Source organism: Salvelinus fontinalis, chromosome 4, assembly GCF_029448725.1.
Source record: "Salvelinus fontinalis isolate EN_2023a chromosome 4, ASM2944872v1, whole genome shotgun sequence".
Classification (NCBI taxonomy): Eukaryota; Metazoa; Chordata; class Actinopteri; order Salmoniformes; family Salmonidae; genus Salvelinus; species Salvelinus fontinalis.
In genome coordinates this window covers 36,510,057-36,532,060 of record NC_074668.1, presented here as the reverse complement: position 1 = coordinate 36,532,060, position 22,004 = coordinate 36,510,057, and positions in this window count along the sequence as shown.

Below are 22,004 nucleotides of genomic sequence, written 5' to 3'. Positions count from 1 at the left end.
CTGCACACTTTGTAGTGTGTAGTGTCTTTGCTTTCCAGTAATTCTAGCTGCCTTATCTGATCAAGCTCTGTAGCAATGCTAATTGCCTCTCCCAACGTTTTTGGCACTGCCTTGCACAGGTGCATACGAAGATCACTGTACCCAATGTATGTAATTAAAGGGTCTCATGCAGCGAAACACGTATACTCTCGTTGTCAGCCTTTGAAGCTAGCCTGCTTAAGTTAAATCATGTTCATAGTCACGAATACACTCACGCACATTGTTTTCTGTCATGAGAAAATGCATGATTCCAGTCAGAATGCTCCAGTGGCTTAAAATGCTGCTGCTAAGCCACTACACGCTGTTGTAATTGTTCTTGGTATCCTGAGGTAAAGTACTGCAAAATCGCTGCATGTTTCCCCTCAGCAAAATCATAAGAAAGATGCAGAGAGCCAGCCATTCACTTGCACTGCTAACTCAAAGTGTTCAAACCAAGCAGTCAATTAGCCTTCTTTCCCTTCAAAAGATTCTGGCATGAACCCTAGCTGTCCGTCGGTGGTTGTTGATTGCTGTTCTCGGGTTGTTCGACTTCTCCCTCCATTTTCCCACGCAGCTAGCCAGCCAATGTTAGCCAAGCTAGCGAGTTGTTGTTAGCTATATACAGTAGTTGACATGCCACCAATTTGTAACCAGCCTGTAAGGCCATCTGTCACGCCCTGGCCTTAGTATTATTTGTTTTATTTATTATTTTAGTTAGGTCAGGGTGTGACATGGGGTATGTGTGTATTTTGGGGTATTATATGGTAGAGGGGGTGTTTGGTGTAGTTTATGGTTTGGTGTTGAGTGTATGTGTCTAGCTGTGTCTATGTTGGGTGTAGTTCTAGGAAAGTCTATGGTGGCCGGAATGGGTTCTCAATTAGAGACAGCTGATTTCGGTTGTCTCTAATTCGGAGCCATATTTAAGGCTGCCATAGGCTTTAGCTGTTTGTGGGTCATTGTTTGTGTATATGTATAGTTCAACGTAAGTAGTTTGTGTGTGCACTTACGTTTGAAGTTTTCACGATCGTTTGTTGTTTTTCGTTATTGTTGTAATAGTGTGTCGTGTTCATCTTCGTCGTTATTAAAAAGAAGATGTATCCAAATCATGTTGCGCCTTGGTCCTCTCGTTCATGTCAACACGATCGTGACAGAATGACCCACCAATACCGGATCAAGCAACATGACCAGCGGCAACAGGAGCAGCACAAAGAGGAATGGAAATGGGAGCGTAATCTGGACTACACTACATGGGAGGAGATCGACAGGTGGGCGATCGACCCAGGGCGAGTGCCGGAGCCAGCCTGGGATTCTCTGGCGCAGTGTGAGGAGGGATACCGGCGAATGGAGGCAGCATGACGACGCGGTAGGAAGCCTGTGAGTCAGCCCAAAAAATTTCCTGGGGGGAGGCTAAGAGGTAGTGGGCCGAGGGCAGGTAGGAGACCTGCGCCCACTTCCCAGGCTAACCGTGGAGAGCGGGAGTACGGGCGGACACCGTGTTACGCAGTAGAGCGCACGGGGTCTCCTGTACGTGTTCATAGCCCAGTGCGGGTTATTCCACCTTCCCGCACTGGTAGGGCTAGATTGGGCATTGAGCCAGGTGCCATGATACCGGCTCAACGCGTCTGGTCTCCAGTGCGTCTCCTCGGGCCGGTATACATGGCACCAGCCTTATGCATGGTGTCCCCGGTTCGCCTACATAGCCCGGTGCGGGTTATTCCACCTTCCCGCACTGGTCGGGCGACGGGGAGCATTCAACCAGGTAAGGTTGGGCAGGCTCGGTGTTCAAGGGAACCAGTACGCCTGCACGGTCCGGTATTTCCGGCGCCACCTCCCCGCCCCAGTTCAGTGCCACCAGTGCCTACACCACGTAACAGGCTTCCAGTGTGTCTCCAGAGCCCTGTTCCTCCTCCACGCACTCGTCCTATGGTGCGTGTCTCCAGCCCGGTATCACCAATTCCGGCACCACGCACTAAGCCTCTTGTGCGTCTCCAGAGTCCTGTGCATCCTGTTGCTGCTCCCCGCATTAGCCCGGAGATGCGTGTCCCCAGTCCGGTACCACCAGTTCCGGCCCCACGCACTAGGCCTAATGTGCGTCCCCAGGGTCCAGTATGCCCTGTTCCTTCTCCCCGCACTAGCCTGAAAGTGCGTGCCTTTAGCCCGGTGCCACCAGTCCCGGCACCACGCACCAGGCCTACAGTGCGCCTCAGCCGGCAGGAGTCTGCCGTCTGCACAGCGATGCCTGAACTGCCCGTCTGCCAAGCGCCATCTGAGCCATCCGTCTCCCCAGCGCCATCTGAGCCATCCGTCTCCCCAGCGCCATCTGAGCCATCCGTCTCCCCAGCGCCATCTGAGCCATCCGTCTCCCCAGCGCCATCTGAGCCATCCGTCTCCCCAGCGCCATCTGAGCCATCCGTCTCCCCAGCGCCATCTGAGCCATCCGTCTCCCCAGCGCCATCTGAGCCATCCGTCTGCAATGAGCCTGCAAAGCCGCCCGTCTGCCATGAGCCTGCAAAGCCGCCCGTCTGCCATGAGCCTACTGAGCCGTCCGCCAGACAGGAGCCGCTAGAGCCGCCAGCCAGACAGGAGCCGCTAGAGCCGCCAGCCAGACAGGAGCCGCTAGAGCCGCCAACCAGACAGGAGCCGCTAGAGCCGCCAACCAGACAGGATCTGCCAGAGCCGCCAACCAGACAGGATCTGCCAGAGCCGCCAACCAGCCATGAGCAGCCAGATCCGTCAGCCAGCCATGAGCAGCCAGATCCGTCAGCCAGCCATGAGCAGCCAGATCCGTCAGCCAGCCATGAGCAGCCAGGTCCGTCAGCCAGCCATGAGCAGCCAGGTCCGTCAGCCAGCCATGAGCAGCCAGGTCCGTCAGCCAGCCATGAGCAGCCAGATCCGTCAGCCAGCCATGAGCAGCCAGATCCGTCAGCCAGCCATGAGCAGCCAGATCCGTCAGCCAGCCATGAGCAGCCAGATCTGTCAGCCAGCCATGAGCTGTCCAGCCAGGATCTGCCCCTTATCCTGGTGCTGCCCCTTATCCTGGTGCTTCCCCTTATCCTGGTGCTTCCCCTTATCCTGGTGCTGCCCCTTATCCTGGTGCTGCCCCTTATCCTGGTGCTGCCCCTTATCCCGGTGCTGCCCCTTTGCCCCTTATCCCGGTGCTGCCCTTTATCCCGGTGCTGCCCCTTATGACTATGGTGGGGTGGGGACCACGACCAGTGCCGGAGCCGCCGCCGTGGAAGGAAGCCCACCCAGACCCTCCCCTAGACTATGTGTTGGTGCGTCCGGAGTTCACGCCTTAAGGGGGGGGTTATGTCACGCCCTGGCCTTAGTATTATTTGTTTTATTTATTATTTTAGTTAGGTCAGGGTGTGACATGGGGTATGTGTGTATTTTGGGGTATTATATGGTAGAGGGGGTGTTTGGTGTAGTTTATGGTTTGGTGTTGAGTGTATGTGTCTAGCTGTGTCTATGTTGGGTGTAGTTCTAGGAAAGTCTATGGTGGCCGGAATGGGTTCTCAATTAGAGACAGCTGATTTCGGTTGTCTCTAATTGGGAGCCATATTTAAGGCTGCCATAGGCTTTAGCTGTTTGTGGGTCATTGTTTGTGTATATGTATAGTTCAACGTAAGTAGTTTGTGTGTGCACTTACGTTTGAAGTTTTCACGATCGTTTGTTGTTTTTCGTTATTGTTGTAATAGTGTGTCGTGTTCATCTTCGTCGTTATTAAAAAGAAGATGTATCCAAATCATGTTGCGCCTTGGTCCTCTCGTTCATGTCAACACGATCGTGACACCATCAAAACTCACACATAGTTTGTTAACTAGCGTAAACAGTCTAGGACGATGATTTCTAATGAAATAATCAAGTTGTTTATTTGGATGAACACAGTGCACCCCAGCATGAACCCGACGCACATAGGTGCCTCTCAAAACTCATTAACTCTCAACATGCCCCAGCATCATCACCTACAGCAACACATTTGCATAACATTATGTGCTGAGAGACATTCAAATGTGTACACACATTACAATATTTCATGATGTGTAGCCTAACATGCATTTTTATTTGGGCAAGCATTTGAATAAGCCGCCTCAATATTTGAAGCCGTATGTGGTAATATCTCTCTAGGAGCTGATCCCATCATCAGTATTTGGAAATCATTTGTATGTTAAAGAAATATTTGAATGGAGAAAGCTGATCAGGACACGCAGGTTGAAATATCAAAACGTAATCTGAACCAACTATATTAATTTGGGGGAAAATGAAAAATTCATGGCCATTTAGCTAGCTAGCTTGCTGTTGCTAGCTAATATAAACATTCGGTTGCTATTTTCCCTGAAATGCACAAGGTCTTTTTTTCTTGATCTTTTAAGAATTTTGATCTATTTTTTGTCACACAAAATTGTGTGTTCTCTACTCTGACAATTGATCCACAGATAAAAGGGGAAACCTAGTCAGTTTCTAGTAATCTCTTCTCCTTCAGTCTTCTTCTTCTTCTTCGTCTTCTTCTGTGGACTTAATATGGCGGTTCGCAACCAACTTTAAGGTGCATTACCACCACCAACTGGCCTGGAGTGTGGATCTCAGTTTATCTTTCAATCACCCACGTCGGTATATGCTCCTAAAAACCAAGGAGGAGATGGGAGAGACAGGACTTGCAGCTCAAGTGTCAAAAATAGAACCAAGCACTATTTTACTGCCTGGCTATGCAGACGCTTGTTGAGCAGTTTGGATGAAATGATTGAATAACATGTATGTGTACATTTATTTTGCAACACTCGCGCATGTATCGCGATTGGTGCGGTCAGTATGTAAGTTCCATCTCTATCAGGAAACCGGTTTAACCCAGGTTGTTAAACTGAACTCTCAGCTTATTGGCTTCCTGCTGCATGCGGGCCCGCCCCCGCTTTGAGGTCTTGGCGTCTTATCCGCCCTGCTTGTCGGCAGTGGTGCCATGTTCACGATTTTCCTGACAAATTGGGTTAATTGAAAACGATGTCGCAGGTGAAAATGTATTGGTCGCGGGTTTTGGGGCTATTTCTAAGTTGTACCGCGGCCGTAATGGCATTTCTCTTAAATATGTCATTCACTGCCCGACTGTGGCTGAGTGAGTGAGTGGTGGGGAGGGCTGGAGGTGTGTGTGTGTGTGTGTGTGTGTGTGTGTGTGTGTGTGTGTGTGTGTGTGTGTGTGTGTGTGTGTGTGTGTGTGTGTGTGTGTGTGTGTGTGTGTGTGTGTGTGTGTGTGTGTGTGTGTGTGTGTGTGTGTGTGTGTGTGTGTGTGTGTGTGTGTGTGTGTGTTGAGAGAGCGCTACAGTTATTGGCTGAGTCAGGTGAGTGTGAGGAGAGCGAACAGTACAGCGAACAGCACGTGCACACGTTGTGACAACTTTTTACCAGTTGTAGGTAGGCTATTTAAATTGTCATTATGGAGACACCTATTTCCAAACCATTTTCCATAAAAACATATTAATACTCTAGAAGTGATGCACATCAAGAAATAATGGAGACAAAGCACTGGAAAAAAACTTGGGGCGCAGTAGAGCGCACTACCCTTCTAACGTGACTAGCCCCGATCCTCCTCGTCCCTCTTTTTCCCCTGCCCCGCTACAAAGTTTCTCCCTGCAGGCTGTCACTGAGTCCGAGGTGCTAAAGAAGCTCCTTAAACTTGACCCCCAAAAAACAGCTCAGTCAGATGCTTTAGAGAAGAGCCTTTCTTCTTTAAGGTTGCGGCCCCTGTCACCGCAAAGCCTATCTCTGACCTTTTTAACTACTACTTCATCACAATCCACAAGGTCTATTGTTCCAAATTAAGCAGCAGCAGCTGAAAAGATGAGCTCCTACAAATATTGAAATTTAAATGTTTTTTTTTAGAGTAAAGTACATCAAAAAAATCAAAAGAAAACTGCAACTGAATAGGAGACCAAACAAGCAGCAAACAAAGAAGAATGGCTTTTGAAAAAGTAACAATTTTTTCATAAAATTATATCGTTTTCTTAGCTAGCTAAGTTGTTTACCTGTTGCTAGGCAGTTGCTAGGGACATTCCTGGAAGAAGCTAGCTAGCTAACAAGGAGTGTCTAGTTGGCAGAAGAGAAGAAGGGACAAAGAAGGGACAAAGTGGGACAAAATAAGGACAGAAGAAAAGGGAAAGGGGGAAAGGGACATTAAGGTGAAGCAGTCCTCTAAAGACACAAAAGACAATAATACAAGAAACAACACTTCTATTGCCTCTCCCTCTACGATACGCACTTCCGGGTTGGAGCGAGTAGTTGCATTCCGCTTTGCTCCACAGGTAGTATAACATTTAATTTCATTACAGTACAACAGTTTGATTTGTTTGATCTTAGCTGGCTACATAGCCGTCTTTGTATCCAAGATAATTGTGTAGTCTAGAGTAATTGTCGAGGTTACCTAGCCAGTTAGAGGTTACCTAGCCAGCTACACTTTCAAACAAAGTCAACAACGCAGCCACTGCTAGCTAGCCTATTTCACCAGCCAGCAGTACTATATCATTTTAGTCAATAAGATTTTTTGCAACGTAAGCTTAACTTTCTGAACATTCGAGACGTGTAGTCCACTTGTCATTCCAATCTCCTTTGCATTAGCGTAGCCTCTTCTGTAGCCTGTCAACTATGTGTCTGTCTATCCCTGTTCTCTCCTCTCTGCACAGACCATACAAACGCTTCACACCGCGTGGCCGCTGCTACTCTAACCTGGTGGTCCCAGCGCGCACGACCCACGTGGAGTTCCAGGTCTCAGGCAGCCTCTGGAACTGCCGATCTGCGGCCAACAAGGCAGAGTTCATCTCAGCCTATGCTTCCCTCCAGTCCCTCGACTTCTTGGCACTGACGGAAACATGGATTACCACTGATAACACTGCTACTCCTACTGCTCTCTCCTCGTCTGCCCACGTGTTCTCGCACACCCCGAGAGCTTCTGGTCAGCGGGGTGGTGGCACTGGGATCCTCATCTCTCCCAAGTGGACATTCTCTCTTTCTCCCCTGACCCATCTGTCTATCGCCTCCTTTGAATTCCATGCTGTCACAGTTACCAGCCCTTTCAAGCTTAACATCCTTATCATTTATCGCCCTCCAGGTTCCCTTGGAGAGTTCATCAATGAGCTTGACGCCCTGATAAGTTCCTTTCCTGAGGATGGCTCACCTCTCACAGTTCTGGGTGATTTTAACCTCCCCATGTCTACCTTTGACTCATTCCTCTCTGCCTCCTTCTTTCCACTCCTCTCCTCTTTTGACCTCACCCTCTCACCTTCCCCCCCTACTCACAAGGCAGGCAATACGCTTGACCTCATCTTTACTAGATGCTGTTCTTCCACTAATCTCATTGCAACTCCCCTCCAAGTTTCCGACCACTACCTTGTATCCTTTTCCCTCTCGCTCTCATCCAACACTTCCCACACTGCCCCTACTCGGATGGTATCGCGCCGTCCCAACCTTCGCTCTCTCTCCGACGCTACTCTCTCCTCTTCCATCCTATCATCTCTTCCCTCTGCTCAAACCTTCTCCAACCTATCTCCTGATTCTGCCTCCTCAACCCTCCTCTCCTCCCTTTCTGCATCCTTTGACTCTCTATGTCCCCTATCCTCCAGGCCGGCTCGGTCCTCCCCTCCTGCTCTGTGGCTCGACGACTCATTGCGAGCTCACAGAACAGGGCTCCGGGCAGCCGAGCGGAAATGGAGGAAAACTCGCCTCCCTGCGGACCTGGCATCCTTTCACTCCCTCCTCTCTACATTCTCCTCTTCTGTCTCTGCTGCTAAAGCCAATTTCTACCACTCTAAATTCCAAGCATCTGCCTCTAACCCTAGGAAGCTCTTTGCCACCTTCTCTTCCCTCCTGAATCCTCCTCCCCCTCCTCCCCCCTCCTCCCTCTCTGCTGATGACTTCGTCAACCATTTTGAAAAGAAGGTCGACGACATCCGATCCTCGTTTGCTAAGTCAAACGACACCGCTGGTTCTGCTCACACTGCCCTACCCTGTGCTTTGACCTCTTTCTCCCCTCTCTCTCCAGATGAAATCTCGCGTCTTGTGACGGCCGGCCACCCAACAACCTGCCCGCTTGACCCTATCCCCTCCTCTCTTCTCCAGACCATTTCCGGAGACCTTCTCCCTTACCTCATCTCGCTCATCAACTCATCCTTGACCGCTGGCTACGTCCCTTCCGTCTTCAAGAGAGCGAGAGTTGCACCCCTTCTGAAAAAATCTACACTCGATCCCTCCGATGTCAACAACTACAGACCAGTATCCCTTCTTTCTTTTCTCTCCAAAACTCTTGAACGTGCCGTCCTTGGCCAGCTCTCCTGCTATCTCTCTCAGAATGACCTTCTGGATCCAAATCAGTCAGGTTTCAAGACTAGTCATTCAACTGAGACTGCTCTTCTCTGTGTCACGGAGGCACTCCGCACTGCTAAAGCTAACTCTCTCTCCTCTGCTCTCATCCTTCTAGACCTATCGGCTGCCTTTGATACTGTGAACCATCAGATCCTCCTCTCCACCCTCTCCGAGCTGGGCATCTCCGGCGCGGCCCACGCTTGGATTGCGTCCTACCTGACAGGTCGCTCCTACCAGGTGGCGTGGCGAGAATCTGTCTCCGCACCACGTGCTCTCACCACTGGTGTCCCCCAGGGCTCTGTTCTAGGCCCTCTCCTATTCTCGCTATACACCAAGTCACTTGGCTCTGTCATATCCTCACATGGTCTCTCCTATCATTGCTATGCAGACGACACACAATTAATCTTCTCCTTTCCCCCCTCTGATAACCAGGTGGTGAATCGCATCTCTGCATGTCTGGCAGACATATCAGTGTGGATGACGGATCACCACCTCAAGCTGAACCTCGGCAAGACGGAGCTGCTCTTCCTCCCGGGGAAGGACTGCCCGTTCCATGATCTCGCCATCACGGTTGACAACTCCATTGTGTCCTCCTCCCAGAGTGCTAAGAACCTTGGCGTGATCCTGGACAACACCCTGTCGTTCTCAACTAACATCAAGGCGGTGACCCGTTCCTGTAGGTTCATGCTCTACAACATTCGCAGAGTACGACCCTGCATCACGCAGGAAGCGGCGCAGGTCCTAATCCAGGCACTTGTCATCTCCCGTCTGGATTACTGCAACTCGCTGTTGGCTGGGCTCCCTGCCTGTGCCATTAAACCCCTACAACTCATCCAGAACGCCGCAGCCCGTCTGGTGTTCAACCTCCCCAAGTTCTCTCACGTCACCCCGCTCCTCCGCTCTCTCCACTGGCTTCCAGTTGAAGCTCGCATCCGCTACAAGACCATGGTGCTTGCCTACGGAGCTGTGAGGGGAACGGCACCTCCGTACCTTCAGGCTCTGATCAGGCCCTACACCCAAACAAGGGCACTGCGTTCATCCACCTCTGGCCTGCTCGCCTCCCTACCTCTGAGGAAGTACAGTTCCCGCTCAGCCCAGTCAAAACTGTTCGCTGCTCTGGCACCCCAATGGTGGAACAAACTCCCTCACGACGCCAGGTCAGCGGAGTCAATCACCACCTTCCGGAGACACCTGAAACCCCACCTCTTTAAGGAATACCTAGGATAGGATAAAGTAATCCTTCTAACCCCCCCCCCCTTAAAAGAGTTAGATGCACTATTGTAAAGTGGTTGTTCCACTGGATATCATAAGGTGAATGCACCAATTTGTAAGTCGCTCTGGATAAGAGCGTCTGCTAAATGACTTAAATGTAAATGTAAATGTAACAATCCCGGATCCGGGAGCACCCCCATCAGTAAAAAAGCTGACTAGCATAGCCTAGCATAGCGTCACAAGTAAATACTAGCATCTAAATATCATTAAATCACAAGTCCAAGACACCAGATGAAAGACACACATCTTGTGAATCCAGCCATCATTTCTGATTTTTAAAATGTTTTACAGGGAAGACACAATATGTAAATCTATTAGCTAACCACGATAGCAAAAGACACAACTTCTTTTTCCCACCATTTTTTTCCTGAATAGGTAGCTATCACAATTTCGACCAAATAAAGATATAAATAGCCACTAACCAAGAAACAACTTAACTTCTTGCGACTATAGGGGGTGCTGTTTCAAATTAGCATAATTGTCTCTACAGATGAAACGGCTTCCTACTCAATTCTTGATCGTACAATATGCATATTATTGTTATTATTGGATAGAAAACACTATCTAGTTTCTATAGCCGTTTGAATTATGTCTCTGAGTGGAACAGAACTTTTTCTACAGCGAAATCCATGACAGGTTTTGCGAAGGTCTGAGAGCGAAGCTCTGATCTCAGTTCAGTTTAAAGGGGTGTGTATATCCTATGGAACGACACGAACTGCACCCGCCTTCCCCTGGATGTCAGTAACCAATGAGAAGTGGAATGGGCTTTCTGCGTAGCTCTCAGAGGTTATAAAACACCAAGGAGTGAGGTGCGCCATCTTTTCAACGTTGAACTTTACGCACAGAGAGACCTGGGCATGCCATTTTCGAGCGCTCAGTAATGAACTTTAGATATATCAGTGTGTAATTTAATTTGATATAGGTGTTAGAAACATCATAACGAAGCTATTTGAAACCGAGTTATATCAGATTATGCGAGTATATTGCTATTTTTCGGAATTTCCTCAGTATTGCGTATTGAGGATTTGGACACGTTAGCTAATGTTAGCAATTGTTAGCTATAGTTAGCTGCTACATCAGAAGTTGAATGCAACGTTTTACAACCAAGCAACGATTCTTTTGGACAAAAGTACCACTTGGCCAAGATTCCGATGGAAGCTCGTCGAAAAGTAAGAGCTATTTATGATGTTATTCCATTTTTATGTGGAAAAATGTAAACTCAATAATGGTAAACGGTGACGCAGTTATTGCGGCACTAGTCTGTCTGTAACGCACACTGTATGTCTAGTAACGTTAATTTTAAAAATCTAACTTAGCGGTTGCATTAATAACTAATGCATCTTTCATTTCATGGCCAACCTGTATTTTTTTAGTCAAGTTTATGAATAGTTTTCGATAAAAATAGTTGTATTATCATGATGCTGCCGGGCAGATTGCTTGAGTAGTTGGACAGTATTTCCATTGTGTAAGCACGATTTGTGCCGCTAAATATGCACATTTTCGATCAAACTCTATATGGATTGTGTAATGTGATGTTACAGGAGTGTCATCGGAAGAATTCTGAGAAGGTTAGTGAAAAAATTTATATATTTTGGCGATGTTTACGTTATCGCTCTCTTTGGCTAGAATCAATGCTCTGGTAACGTTTGCATATGTGGTATGCTAATATAACGATTTATTGTGTTTTCGCTGTAAGACACTTAGAAAATCTGAAATATTGTCTGTATTCACATGATCTGTGTCTTTCGATTAGTGTATGCTGTGTATTTTTACGAAATGTTTGATGATTAGTAAGTAGGTAAACACGTTGCTCTTTGTAGTTATTCTAGTCCATTTGTGACGGTGGGTGCAATTGTAACCTATGACATCTACCTGAAATATGCACATTTTTCTAACAAAACCTATCCTATACCATAAATATGTTATCAGACTGTCATCTGAGGAGGTTTTTTCTTGGTTAGTGGCTATCAATTTCTTAGTTTAGCCGAATTGGTGATAGCTACTGGTGTTGAGAGAAAATGGTGGACAAGAAAAATTGTGATTTTTGCTAACGTGTTTAGCTAATAGATTTACATATTGTGTCTTCCCTGTAAAACATTTTAAAAATCTGAAATGGTGGCTTTATTCACAGGATCTGTATCTTTCATTAGGTGTCTTGGACTTGTGATTTAATGAAATTTAGATGCTACTATTTAATTGTGACGCTATGCTAGCGATGCTAATCAGTGTGGGGGGGGTGGGGGGTGCTCCCGGACCCGGGGTAGGTGCTCGGTAGAGGTTAATCAGATGACAGTCTGATAACGTATTTACTGTCTAGGATATGTTTTGTTAGAAAAATGTGCATATTTCAGGTATAAATCATAGTTTACCTATTGCAGCCACCATCACAACTCTCACCAAAGCAACTAGAATAACTACAGAGACCATTGTGTATTACCTAAATACTCATCATAAAACATTTCTGAAAAATACACAGCGTACAGCAAATGAAAGACAAAGATCTTGTGAATACAGACAATATTTCAGATTTTTTAAGTGTTTTACAGCGAAAACACAATATAGCATTATATTAGCTTACTACAATAGCCAACCACACAACAGCATTGATTCAGGCCAACAATAGCGATAACGAATAAACCAGCAAAAGATATAAATTTTTTCACTAACCTTCTCAAACTTCTTCAGATGACAGTCCTATAACATCATATTACACAATACATATAGAGTTTGTTCGAAAATGTGCATATTTAGCGGCACAAATCGTGGTTATACAATGAGAAAAGTAGCCAAGCTGGCAACAATATGTCGGGAGAAATCTTGGGAGAGGCACCTAATCTAATCCGTAACTAATCCTAAACTTGACTAAAAAATACAGGTTGGACAGCAAATTAAAGGTACAATCACTGTGTTAGATTTTTTAAATTAACGTTATTACGACATACAGCGTGCGTTAAAGCGAGACCGCACCGAGATTAATGGCGGAATATGAGTTTGACATTTTTCAACAGAACAACGAATTAACATCATATATAGTTCTTACTATTTGATGAGCTTCCATCAGAATCTTGGGCAAGGTGTCCTTTGTCCAAAAGAATCGTTGCTCGGTTGTAGAATGTAGTCTTCAACGTTGGAATTAGCAGTAAACATTAGCCATGTGGGCCAGACGTGCAAAAGTCCCTAGAACGCAGCACAAATAAATACCCGAAAATCGCAATATACTGATATAAACTGATATAACTCGGTTTAAAATAACAACATTATGATGTCTTTAACACCTATATCGAATAAAAACAGAGCCGGATATATCTAAGGGCTATAATGGGAGCTTTCTAGAACGACTTCCAGAGGTCCTTTTTGCGTCAGGGCGAAGAGCAGAAAGGGGGAACCCCACGTTGCCAGCCCATTTATAAGCTCTCAGATCTGCCCAGCAACTCCATTTCAATTCTCACTATTCGCTGACATCCAGGGGAAGGCGTATGCAGTGCATCTCAACCAATGGAAGACAGGCAAATTAATTAACCGACCTCAGAACAGCCAGCAGAATTCAGAATTCTCACATCCTCATAGGAAAATTGCTCTAACTCCAGTTCTGTTTTACTCACAGATATAATTCAAACGGTTTTAGAAACTAGAGAGTGTTTTCTATCCAATAGTAATAATAATATGCATATTGTACGAGCAAGAATTGAGTACGAGGCAGTTTAATTTGGGAACGAAATTATTACAAAGTGCCAACAGCACCCCCTATTGAGAAAAGGTTTTAACCTGTCTCTCCTCTCTGGGGGAGGATCCCATTGCTTGGAAGGCAGCAACAGTGCATCCTTTATTTAAAGGGGAAGATCAAGCTGATCCTAACTGTTATAGACCTATTTCTATTTTGCCCTGTTTATCAAGTGTTTTGTAAAACTTGTCAATAATCAACTGACTCGCTTTCTTGATGTCTATAGTATTCTCTCTGGTATGCAATCTGGTTTCCGCTCAGGTTATGGATGTGTCACTGCAACCTTAAAGGTCCTAAATATGTCACCATTGCTCTTGATTCTAAGCAATGTTGTGCTGCTATTTCTTTTGACTTGGCCAAAGCTTTTGATACGGTAGTGTCACGATGTTCGTCTGAGGAAGAAGGAGTAGACCAAAGCACAGCGTGGTACGTGTTCATGATGTTTATTAATAACCTGAACACTGAAACAAAAAACAAAAGTGGAACAAAACGCAACATTTCTGTCAGGTACTCACACAAAACAACTACCCACAAAACCAACATGGATAATGGCAACCTAAATAGGCTCCCCAATCAGAGACAACGAGAAACAGCTGTCTCTGATTGGGAACCAATTCAGGCCACCACAAATCTACATACCCCTAGACCATACAAAATCCCCATAGATAAACAAAAACCCTAGACAAGACAAAAACTCCTAGACAATACAAAAACTAAACAAACCACCCTTGTCACACCCGGACCTAACCAAAAAATAAAGAAAACAAATATAACTAATGTCAGGGCATGACAGGTAGGCAATTCCATTCTTGTGGGCCGTCTAAGGAGTCTCTGAGGGGTCTTTGACCTGGTATGCTTACTACCTCTCAAAGAGTAAAATGTATATAGTCAGAACATCTGCTGTCTCAGCCACTGCCTGTTACCAAGGGAGTACCCCAAGGCTCGATCCTAGGCCCCACACTCTTCTCAATTTACATCAACAACATAGCTCAAGCAGTAGGAAGCTCTCTCATGCATTTACATGCAGATGATACAGTCTTATACTTAGCTGACCCTTCCCCCGGATTTTGTGTTAAACACTCTAAAACAAAGCTTTCTTAGTGTCCAACAAGCTTTCCCTGCCCTTAACCTTGTATTAAACACCTCCAAAACAAAGGTCATGTGGTTTGGTAAGAAGAATGCCCCTCTCCCCTATGGTGTGATGCCCCTCTTCCCCACCGGTGTGATTACTACCTCTGAGAGTTTAGAGCTTAGAGAGTTTAAAGTACTTGGGAGTATGGCTAGACAGTACACTGTCCTTCTCTCAGCACATATCAAAGCTGCAGGTTAAAGTTAAATCTAGACTTGGTTTCCTCTATTGTAATAGCTCCTCTTTCACCACAGCTACAAAACTAACCCTGATTTAGATGACCATCCTACCCATGGTAGATTACGAATACGTAATTTATAGATTGGCAGGTAAGGTTGCTCTCGAGCGTCTAGATGTTACTTACCATTCGGCCATCAGATTTAACTTCAGTTTATTGTTGTTGTTACCTTGTGTTATTGTGAACGCATTAGATTGACCGTAACAGTAGTCAGATTAAGCTACAGGTAAAACAAATGCAATAAAATAAACACTGGCTGTTGTTGACAAGCATATTCAGTTGTTATACATAGGATTCATATATAATTTAGTGATTGAAATTATGACCCCATCCTCTGTAGCTTATTCCAGCAGGCTTTAGGGGAAACAAGCACTTCTTATTGCGAAATCGCCTCGCTATTCATGTTGATTCTATGTTAATTTTAACTAAGCAAACTGCTAAACCTAGCCTACATCTTGTCTAGGCTACTGTAGACGATCTGAAATTAGATGTAGGCCTACCAGGGTCTATAGGCTACCTCCCTTAATCTAAGAAATCTATGGCAAAATGTAACTCTAATCATAAACCCTGTAGCGTATGCCTATTGAAATGACAAGTTAATCTCGCAAATGGGCCATTTATACCGGTTTGTAGTCTTAACATCTGGCACGTAACAGGACGATTGCTAGAAAATAGGATAACATTTGTTTTTTTATGTTCATCTAATTGTTTCTTGCTCAGAGATTTCGAGATCCTCTGTCCAACTTCACTCAAACTATTCTGTCGGATATATCTTTAGTTATGCACATGCGCAAAGGGGATTTATTTACAATTATAAACCTGGTTCGAGCCCTGAATGCTGATTGGCTGAAAGCCGTGGTATATCAGACCATATATGTTACGTACGCCTCTAGGAAGAGGGAACGCAACACCCTGCTACAACTCAACTCCCCGTGGAGTGAAAGAGGTATGGGACTGTAGGTGCGAGTAAGGATAGTAGTGGGTAGGTAGTTAAGGTAGGAGAGGGGGCTTTGACATTTATTTTCTTTGCTTTGGTTCCGTTCAGCCCCTTTTCCCCAAATTTACCGTGTGACGGAATACATTCCTAGTAAACGGTAAATTATCTGCCTTTTGTCATCCTTACTCGCACCTACAGTCCCATACCTCTTTCACTCCATGGTGAGTTGAGTTGTAGCAGGGTGTTGCGTTCCCTCTTCCTAGAGGCGTACGTAACATAATGGGGGCTCATCCGGGATTCCATTAAACCCACCGGACCCTGCTGCTCTGAGCTCTCTGTGGTTAGTGATTGAGGTGTGATGGTAGGTTGTAAGTTTGGGTGACTTGTTTAGTTTGTGTGTTCAGTAGACTGCAGTGTACAAAATGGCTGCCACAGCCAAATTTATTGAAGCGCCCTCTGTTGATCGGTTGGTGAGGTTGCGGAAAGTAGACCTTTTAGCTATAGCTGACCATTATGGTCTCTTCGTCCCTGAGAAAGCCCTTAAGACTAAGCTTTTGGTGCAAGTCAGGGAGGGTTTACTGAGGAAACAAAGTTTCTCGTTGAAAGATGACGAGAAGGAGGCTTCAGGAGAGGAGACGGGTAGACCTTCCGATGCCAAGTAGGAGGACAGGGTGGAGGAAGGGTTTGCTCGTACCCCATTTACATTGCCCCGATTTGACCTTTCATCTTCTGCTTCGGGTTCAGACAGAACCGCTAGGCTAAAGGTGAGGCTGGCCCGTTTAGAAATGAAGCAAAAAGATAAAGAGAGACAGATGAAGTTTGATCTTGAAATTAGGAAAATGGAAATCGACAAGGAGGTTAAGATCCGACAACTGGAGCTAGACGCTGGCTCCAATGCGACTCAACAACCTGCTCATGATCAAGCCCACTTCGATGCGAGTAAAAATATAGCTTTAGTCCCTCCATTCCGGGAGTCGGAAGTTGATTCCTATTTCTCTGCGTTTGAGCGGGTGGCCGCTGCGCTGCATTGGCCACTCAAGGTTTGGCCGCTCCTGTTACAATGTAAATTGTCTGGGAAAGCCCAGGAAGTAGTAGCTGCTCTCTCCCTGGAAGACAGTTTACACCATGATACAGTTAAAACTACTGTTTTGCGGGCTTATGAGTTGGTGCCTGAAAGCTTATAGGCAGCGCTTCAGGAACCACAAAAAACCCTCTCACCGTACGTTTGTTGAGTTTGCTAGGGACAAAGAGTCTCTGTTTAGTCGCTGGTGTTCAGCCAGCGAAGCTACCACCTTTGCTGATATTCAGGAGTTGATGCTGTTGGAGGATTTTAAAAGCAACCTCCCTGATAGAATTGTAGTTCATTTAAATGAATAGAAAGTGGCGACATTGGCCCAGGCAGCAGTGTTGGCAGATGAGTACGCTTTGACACACAAGACTGTCTAAAGTGCGCCTCGTTTTGAAGGCCGAACGATTAAGTCATCAGTGCCTCGTTCAGGTCGCTTTTCCTCTGACAACCCTAAGCCTTTTCATGAAATCTGTGAATGTTTTTACTGTCATCAAAAGGGTCACGTGATTGCGGACTGCCCGGTTTTGAAAAATAAACTGAAACAGTCGCTGTCACGTCCCCTAAAATGAAAAGTGTGGGTTTAGTCAAGTCTTTGGTTCCGTTTGGACCGAGTTATTGATTCAGCATTTGAGAAACCGGATCCTGTCTATGCTCCGTTTATCTCTGCCAGTTGTGTTTCCTTAACTGGAGAATAAGCGGATCAAAAGCCCATTCAAATCTTACGAGACAGCGGGAAGGCGCAGTCAGTAATTGTTACTGATGCTTTACCCTGGTCTCCTGAAACCTATTGTGGCTCGCATGTCATATTACAGGGGATAGAGACAAAACAGTACCTGTACCATTACACTGGGTTCACTTAGTGTCAGACTTGGTATCAGGACGTTCCCTAGCGTGTTACGTTAGCGTGTTACGTTCCCCAGTTTTTGTGTTGTGGTTTGTTTGTATGTGTGTGTTTTAGGATGGTTTCCCGGATTCCTCTAAGCAACTGATTGGTCGGCCCCATTGATGATTGGAGCTGACCCCGCCCTTTCGTCAGGAACAGCTGTCTTCAATTACCAACTCCTTCTGAAGCTATATAAGCCAGTGTTCTGTTGATCAGGAGAGAGATGATGAGTGTGTCCTGTGTTGATTGTTGCTAGGGAGCTGATTGGTGTGTCCTGTGTGGGTTGTTTCTCAGATAAAGCTCAGGGTTATATCCTAGGTTGGTTGTTTCTCAGATAGAGCTAAGGGTTATATCCTAGGTTGGTTATTTCTCAGATAGAGCTGAGGGTTATATCCTGGGTTGGTTGTTTCTCAGATAGAGCTGAGGGTTATATCCTGGGTTGGTTGTTTCTCAGATAGAGCTGGAGGCTCCGGACCGGAGGGCGTCGCTGGAGGCTCCGGACCGGAGGGCGACGCTGGAGGCTCCGGACCGGAGGGCGACGCTGGAGGCTCCGGACCGGAGGGCGACGCTGGAGGCTCCGGACCGGAGGGCGTCGCTGGAGGCTCCGGACCGGAGGGCGTCGCTGGAGGCTCCGGACCGGAGGGCGTCGCTGGAGGCTCCGGACTGACGTCCATCGTTGGAGGCCTCATGCCATGGATCCTCACCGGTGGCTTCTTGCCCTGGACCATCACTGTAGGCTTCGTGCCCTGGACCATCACTGGAAGCTTCGTGCCATGGATTATCACTGGAGGCTTATTGCCAATGAATCATCACTGGAGGCTTCTTGCCATGGATCATCACTGGAGGCTTCTTTCCATGGATCATCACTGGAGGCTTCGTGCCATGGATTATCACTGGAGGCTTCGTGCCATGGATTATCACTGGAGGCTTCGTGCCATGGATCACCACTGGAGGCTTCGTGCCATTGATCATCACTGGAGGCTTCTTGCCATGGATCATCACTGGAGGCTTCGTGCCATGGATCACCCCTGGAGGCTTCTTTCCATGGATCATCACTGGAGGCTTCGTGCCGTGGATCACCACTGGAGGCTTCGTGCCATGGATCACCACTGGAGGCTTCGTGCCATGGATCATCACTGGAGGCTTCTTGCCATGGATCATCACTGGAGGCTTCGTGCCATGGATCATCACTGGAGGCTTCGTGCCATGGATCACCACTGGAGGCTTCTTTCCATGGATCATCACTGGAGGCTTCGTGCCATGGATCACCACTGGAGGCTTCTTGCCATGGATCATCACTGGAGGCTTCGTGCCATGGATCATCACTGGAGGCTTCGTGCCATGGATCATCACTGGAGGCTTCGTGCCATGGTTCACCACTGGAGGCTTCGTGCCATGGATGACCACTGGAGGCTTCGTGCCATGGATTATTACTGGAGGTTTCTTGCCATGGATCATCACTGGAGTGGAGAGACATATAGGAGGCCTGGCTCTGGGAGAAGGCACAGGACTCACCAGGCTGGGGGACATGCAGGAGGGTTAGATTTTAGCACAGGCACAGGACTCACCAGGCTGGGGAGACATGCAGGAGGCCTTGTCCTTGGCCGAGGCACCGGATGCACTGGACTGTGGAGGCGCACTGGCGGTCTCGAGCGCAGAGCTAGCAATACTCGTCCTGGCTGGATACCCCCTGTAGCCCGGGATGTGCGGGGAGTTGGAACAGGCCGCACTGGGCTGTGCTGGCGAACTGGAGACACCGTGCGTAGGGCTGGTGCAGTATACCCCGGGCCGAGGAGACGCACTGGAGACCAGATGCGCTGAGCCGGCATCAGCCCTCCTGGCTCGATGCCCACTCTAGCCCGGCCGTTTCGAGGAGCTGCGATGTAGTGCACCGGGCTATGCGTTCGCACTGGGGACACCTTGCGCTTCACCGCATAACACGGGGCCTGCCCAGTCACTCTCTCGCCACGGTAAGCACGGGGAGTTGGCTCAGGTCTCCTACCTGAGTCCGCCAATCTACCCGTGTTCCCCCCAACAACAAAAAAATTCTGGGGCTGCCTCTCGGGCCCGTTACCTCGCGCCAATTCCTCGTAGTGGCGCCGCTCCGCTCTAGCTGCCTCCAGCTCCTCTTTCGGATGGCGATACACCCCCGGCTGTGCCCAGGGTCCTTTGCCGTCCAAAATTTCCTCCCATGTCCAGGAGTCCATGTTCCCACGCTGCTTGGTCCTTTTTTTGGTGGGTGTTTCTGTAACGATTCTCGTCTGGTGAAGGAGAAGAGGACAAAAATGCAGCTTGGTAAGTGTTCGTCATATTTTTATTTAAAACTGAACACTACACAAAATAACAACGATGAGAAAACGAAACAGTTCTGCAAGGTGTACAGACACTACACAGAAAATAAACACCCACACCCAAAATGGGGAAAACAGGCTACCTAAGTATGATTCTCAATCAGAGACAATGATCGACAGCTGCCTCTGATTGAGAACCATACCAGGCCAAACACAGAAATACAATAACATAGAAAAAAGAACATAGACTGCCCACCCCAACTCACGCCCTGACCAAACTAACACAAAGACATAAAAAGGAACTAAGGTCAGAACGTGACAATAACTGTATATATCGGCACCTTTGCATCTCTGTCTTCGATGGCGGCAGCGACTTCCGTCTCCAGTATTGCAACAAGCTACATGTTGGTGTCATGGCGAGGCGACACCTGCATGTAGCGTGTTCTTTCACTTTTCTCAGCCGGGCTGGTGATCAGTTTCTCTAACAATACCCCCTGTAACTCCAGCAGCCTCAATGCCAGCCCCTCACTAATCCTTTTTGGATTCAGGCTGTAAAACTACAACATTTGGAATAAGTCAAATGGTATGAATACTTACTGAAGGGACAAGGTTTTACAACACAGTTACTAAGAGGTGTGTGTGTGTGGGTGGTAAATAAGGGTCATGATCATGTTATTTAGGCTCATTAGATAGTTGTATTACATGACAAATTAAAAGGAAAATGCCACACACTGCTGCTCATGCTCCCAGGTGATTTTATTATAACAACATTTCAACCCTTAGGTTTTCATCAGGCATCCATACCCCAGGTGGGGGTGAAAGGTTCTATAAATGGGGGGTACTCAGTGACATCACTTCCAGAAACAGGAGATAAAAAAATAAAACAGGTTCACAATATCATCATTAAATGTGTATATATATATATATATATATATATATATATATATATACACTGCTCAAAAGAATAAAGGGAACACTTAAACAACACAATGTAACTCCAAGTCAATCACTACGCTGACAGACACAGCAAACCTTCTTGCCACAGCTCGCATTGATGTGCCATCCTGGATGAGCTGCACTACCTGAGCCACTTGTGTGGGTTGTAGACTCCGTCTCATGCTACCACTAGAATGAAAGCACCGCCAGCATTCAAAAGTGACCAAAGCATCAGCCAGGAAGCATAGGAACTGAGAAGTGGTCTGTGGTCACCACCTGCAGAATTACTCCTTTATTGGGGGTGTCTTGCTAATTGCCTATAATTTACACCTTTTGTCTATTCCATTTGCACAACAGCATGCGAAATTTATTGTCAATCAGTGTTGCTTCCTATGTGGACAGTTTGATTTCACAGAAGTGTGATTGACTTGGAGTTACATTGTGTTGTTTAAGTGTTCCCTTTATTTTTTTGAGCAGTATATATATATATATATATATATATATAGCCAGTCTGATGGATAAACTTTTGAATTTCAAGCCACAACTCTTATTTTGAAAAACAAGGACTGCTGGTCGTCAGTGTCGTTGTAGTAAAATGTAAAGCGAATCCTACAGCCTACTGTGCAAGCTAGAGTACCACAGTATGAGTCATAATACCCATAAAACATAGCGGTCAAACACGAAATGATTCCAATAATTTTTCCACCATTACATTTTCCCATAGAGGATTTTAGAAACACTTCAAATAAGGGCTGTGTTTCATGTAGGTTTACCCTGGCATGATGTTTTGATAACTGTGTAAATCTCTCAAGGACAAGGTGAATTTTATCAATATAATTGCCTGTATTTACCCCCCAAAAATGAACTTTGGTAAATGTATTTAAATTGACAATTCTTTGAACTGACTTGTGCAAGTTTTAAATTGACACAATACCTGTTAGCAAAGGTGTAACTATAGATGACATGCAGGAGCTTGCAGGGATTTGTGGTCTTACATGATGTCTACTTTGACGCTAATTAGCATTTTCGAATAGGAGAGCTGAATATATTGATAAAAGTCACCCTGTTCGAGAGAGATTTACATGGTTATCAAAACGTCCCGCCAGGGTAAGCCTTCACGAAACACAGCCCTTATTTTAGGGGTTTCTAAAACGATTGGAACCATTT